At 44.4% G+C, this 5,598-nt stretch overlaps 1 pseudogene; it reads right to left on the bottom strand.

The window, feature by feature from the left end:
* Positions 1-210: 210 nt before the first annotated feature.
* LOC135883387 (olfactory receptor 51E1-like) lies at positions 211-1,209 on the bottom strand (annotated as a pseudogene).
* Positions 1,210-5,598: the final 4,389 nt, after the last annotated feature.

The raw sequence follows: 5,598 nt of genomic DNA, 5'->3' as shown, positions 1-5,598 counted from the left end.
CAACAGTGGTGGGGCCACAGCAGAAGAGGAGGTGCATTGACCAGCAATTAGGAAGGTTGGAACTCTATGACTTGTGCATAATTTGCCACAACACCAACACTGCATAGTAAGGTCAGGAAAGGGTTTAATGTCTCTCTGACTGTCCAGCACCATATCACCAGCCAGCTCTGCATGGAGGTCTGAGAGCCAGAGCAACAGAAGAAAAAATTTTTAGGTCCCTTTATGAGTAAAAAGCCGGTGCAGCCTGTCCCGGATCTGTTTGGTTCTCACCCCATAGATGATGGGATTTAGCATGGGGGGCATCAAGAGGTAAACATTGGCAATGAGAATGTGGAAATGCAGGGGCACATTCTGGCCAAACCGGTACATGAGGGAGAAGAAGAGACTTGGGATGTAAAAGGCTAAGATGGCACAAAGGTGGGAGATGCAGGTCCCAAAAGTCTTGATCCGGGCGTCCTTTGTGGGGAGGCTGAAGATGACCCTGAGGATCTGGGTGTAGGACAGGGCAATAAAAATCGCATCCAGACCCATCACACACAATACCACAAAGAGGCCATAGTAACTACTGACGCGGATGTCGGCGCAGGCCAGCTTCACCACAGCTATGTGCGCGCAGTACGACTGGGGGATGATGTTGGTTCTGCAATATGGCCACTGCCTTACCAGGAAGGGATAGGGCAGTACAACCATGCTGCTGCGCAGCATCATGGCCAGGCCAATCTTGGCCACCAGGGGGTTTGTCAGGATGGTGGAATGTCTCAGGGGATGGCAGATGGCCACATAGCGATCAAAAGCCATGGCCACAAAGATCCCAGACTCCATCGCTGAGAAGCAGTGAAAGAAGTACAACTGGGTGAGGCAGGCACTGAAATCGATCTCCCTGGAATTGAACCAGTATATTGCCAGCATTTTGGGCACAATAGATGTAGATACAACCAGGTCGGTGACGGCCAGCATGCAAAGGAAATAGTACATGGGCCCATGGAGACTCGGCTCTGTCTTCACGGTGAACAGGATGGTGAAGTTTCCCAAGATGGCTATGGTGTACATGGTGCAGAAGGGGATGGAGATCCAGACATGGGCCGCCTCCAGGCCAGGAATGCCCAGCAGGATGAAGGTGGAGGGGTTGGTGAAGTCGGTTGTGTTGGAATCTGACATGGAGTAGGGGAGAAGGTGTCCAACTCTGAGGCAGAACGGTGTCTAGTGCATGTACAGTAAGTTCCGCTGGCTTCCTGTATGTGCCCAGGCTTTAGGGTGATGGTTGCCGTACTAATGCCTGGATAGAGAGACAATGTTAATATGAAACATTACATACAGTACTGGAGGCTGTTCTCATGGGTGAGGCAGATTGGTCGCTCTTCACACACTGAAAAATGACATTTTCATTATTTAGAGAAATGAATTACGAACAACCGACCCTACTAATGCCAATTCCATATTGTATGGGGCTCCTTGCATCAATAATTCCTACATGTCATGGTCTGAGAAACCTTAATCGGTACCAGCAGGAAACGTGAATGTGAATAGTGGTTATCCATCATTGTTCCTGTTAAGGCTGAATCCGAACACTGTCACTCCGAGTGCAGAAGTGGGGCCCGCAAGGATTTTAAAAAGTATTACTTGCCTTAAAGTTTAAGGCTTGTACTAAACTCTCAAGGTTTCACATTTTCTCCGACCCTGGCTTGGCAAACGCTGCCACCACCCAAATGCAAAAAAACCCCAACCCTTTGATCCCAGGAAGGAGCTCTTGCGACTTCCTCCCTGAGGGGTACCATCCAGGGAAGAGCTGAGAAAGAAAACAAAGGAAATTAGCTGTGGCTACCAGCTAATCAAACAACATGCACAAACCTCTTAGCACACCAAACATCCAATCCTGTTCTTAAAAAAGGTCAATGTTATTAAAAACAAAAAGGAAATACATCTGGAACTTAGGCTTCTGCAAGATTTTAAAAGAGCAATTTCAAAAATCAAGCACCCAAAATAGCTTTCTTGAGGGGTCACCTTAAAGGTTATGAGCATACAAAAGCATCTGGGATGAGACCAGAGGAGTCCACAAGCCAGTAAGAAATAAAAGACATAACCCTAATCGCGTTTAGTTAAACACTCTTATCTACTTACACATTTGGAGTTCAGATAAGTGGTTCCAGGCATAAGCTGATAATATATGATCATACCTGGCTTAAGCTGCCTACAGCATGGCTGCTCCGTCCCTCCAGCCCAGAGAACAACAGACAAAGGGAAAGTTTCTTGGCCTATTTTAAAAAGTTTTACCTTAATGGAGTGAAACCCAGGCTAAAAAGTCCATGCTGTAGGGAGTTCTGCATTTACCTGGTTGCTCAAAATCTGAGATTGGGGGAAAAAAACAAACCATTGCCAAGACATGTGCCAGGGGGAATCATCCCAAATAAAACATACCTCAGTGGGCATCATTGACAGCAGCTCCATGGAAACACCTGCTTCTTCGCAGCAGTGGGCAAAACAAAGGCAACGTTCGGATGCCTAAGGAGTGGGATGAAGAATAACCTGCTCTGGATATGCGCTCAGTTTTGGTTACCCAGTCTCTCTGAAAGGTAACTATATGCAGACAGATTGAAAAGTCTGGGACTGTTCAGTTTAGCGAAGAGACAAAGAAGTGGGCATATGATAGCGGAGAGCAAAATGAAGAACAAACTGATGACATTTAAATGGACAAACAGAGAAGAGTTCCCAACCAGTAATATCTATAGATCCTTATTACTTCCAATGGGCTAATTCCCCAAAGCTGAGGTGAATTATCAGCAAAACTGATGGGCAGGAAAAATGTAGACAGAAAAACAGGAAGGAAAATTGGGAGTTCTTTCAGAAGAGTTGATTAGATATTCAAAAAGTCATGATTCCACAGTCAAGAAAATAGAGAACTTTGGACAAACCCCGGTTCCATGGCAAAGTGAAGGCAGCAGATGTGATGGGGGATCAAAGCAGAACATATGGGAAAAAGGGAAATAGATAGCAAGCAATACAAACTGGAAGTTATGAAAATTGATAAGGGATGTTAAAACATAAGGGAAAAATCCATTCTTAGCAATGTTTAGGATAACAAAAAGGAGGTTATTAACTATTTTAAGAACCAAAGAAATCCTAGAAAAAAATTTAGACTGATTCCTAGAGGGAGAAAGTAAACTTGTTAATCTTGCAGAAAAAGGAACATGTGTAATAGAACCTTACAATTACGAACACCAGAGTTACAAACTGACTGATGCACCACACATCTCCTTTGGAACCAGAAGTAGGCAGACAATCAGCAGCAGATCTCCCAAAAAAATATTATGGAACGCAGAGTCCCTGAAAAGGATTTAGGGGTCACTGTGGGCAACAAACTCAGCATGAGTTCCCAATGCGATGCTGCGGCGAAAAGGGCTGATTTGATCCTCGGCTGCATAAGCAGGGGAGTGGTGATTAGGAGCAGGGGAAGGATTTTACCTCTGCACATGGCATTGGTGAAATTGACTGTGTCCAGTCCCGGGGTCCATATTTCAAAAGGGATGTTGAAAAATTGGAGAGGAGCCAGAAAAGAGCGACAAAAATTATTGGAGGCTGGAGAAAATGCCTGTCAATGAAAGACTTAAAGAGCTTCATTTATTCACATTCAATTGTAATAATGGGCTCTGTAATCTAGCAGAGAAAGGCAGAGCAAGAACCAATGGCTGGAAGCTGGGGTGATTAACCGTTGGAAGAAACTGCACTAGGAAGTGATGGATTCTCCAACTCCCCATGTCTTCAGATCCAGACTGGATCCTTTTCTAGAAGATCTGCTTGAGGTATTCTCTACACTTAGAATGCTACAGTGGCACTGCCATAGCAATTCAGTGGAGATACTAACACCGATGGCTGGGGTTCTCCCATCGCTGTACGTAATCCACTTCCCTGAGAAGTATCAGAGGGGTAGCCATGTTAGTCTGGATCTGTAAAAGCAGCAAAGAGTCCTTTGGCACCTTATAGACTAACAGACGTATTGGAGCATGAGCTTTCGTGGGTCAATACCCACTTTGTCGGATGCATGTAAAAGGTAGAGATCCTGCAGCAAAAAAACTTCAGGACCAGACTTCAAAGAGAAACTACTGAGCTTCAGAGGGTCCTGTGGACTAACACGGCTACCCCTCTGATACTGAGCTTCAGTTCATGTGCAAATTTTACACCATCACCTCAGGATTAAACAAGGACTGTGAATGGCTAGCCAACTACAAAAGCAGTTTCTCCTCCCTTGGTGTTCACACCTCAACTGCTAGAAGAGGGCCTCATCCTCCCTGATGTTATCTCTAGCCTGACTCACTCTTGCTTGCATGTTTATACCTGCCCCTGGAAATTTCCACTACACGCATCCATCGAAGTGGGTATTCACCCACGAAGGCTCATGCTCCAATACGTCTGTTAGTCTATAAGGTGCCAAAGGACTCTTTGCTGCTTCCCTGAGAAGTGGTAGCTAGATTGAGGGAAGAATTCTTCCGTTGAGCTCATGGTGTCTACACAGGGATTATATTGATATAACTACATCTCTCAGAGGTTGGATTTTTTCTGCTAATTCAAAAAAAGGCAAATGCAATGTTAGATTGTATTAGTGGAGGCATAGCGTGCAAGTCACAGTAGGAAATAGTAACACTCTATTCAGCACTGGTTAGTCCTCAGTTAGAGTGGTGAGTCCAATTTTGGTCACTGCTGTATAGAAAGGATGTAGATTACCTGGAGAGGATCCAGAGGCCAGTGACAAAGATGATCAAAGGGAGGAAATACAAGCTATATGAACAAAGGCTGAAGGAACCAGGCATGTTTAGTTTCAAAAAGATGAGATTAAGCGGGGGTCATGATAACAGTCTTCAAATAGTTGGAAGGCTGCCATAAAAAGCTGGAGGAAAGTTGTCCTATTTTGCCGCAGAGGGAAGGAGAAGAGGCAATGGGTTCAAACTACAGCACATCAGATTTAGATGAAATATCAGAAAAAATTTCCTACCTGTAAGAATAGGAGAACAATTGAACAGATGCCTAGGGAGGTCGTGGAAGTTCCTTCACTGGAGGTGTTCTAAAGGAGAAGGGAAAGTAATCTGTCTGGGATTGTTTAGTCATAATAAATCTTGCATCAGGGCAGGCGGTTAGACTAGATGACTCTTGTGGTTCCTTCTCATCCTACGGCTCTATGATTTTACAATGTAATCTCCTAGTGCCTTCTGACCTTGAACCCTATGAATCTATCAATAAAGAAAGTAGATCAGGCAATAATGTTTACTGTGACTCATAACACGGACCAGGGAACATTCAATTACATTGAAAGTCTGAACATATAACAGTGAGAAAAGAAAATTGGTAATAGAATCAATATTTAGCCTGTGGAACTCATTGCCACTGACATTATTGGATAAAAGTGTTTAGCTGAATGGGATTCACAAATAGGGAAACTTTGGGGAAAAGGGGAGTCTATACAGGAAGGATGCACTCCACCTGAACTGAAATGGAAGCAGATCGCTGGCACTTCAAATTAAAAACGTCATAGAGCAGTTTTTAAACTAAGAGCTCGGGGAAAGCCGGCAGGTGCAGAGAAACATGTGGTTCAGACAAAGACATCCCTAA

Source organism: Emys orbicularis, chromosome 1 (assembly GCF_028017835.1).
Source record: "Emys orbicularis isolate rEmyOrb1 chromosome 1, rEmyOrb1.hap1, whole genome shotgun sequence".
Lineage (NCBI taxonomy): Eukaryota > Metazoa > Chordata > Testudines > Emydidae > Emys > Emys orbicularis.
This window is presented reverse-complemented; position numbering and strand designations above follow the sequence as displayed.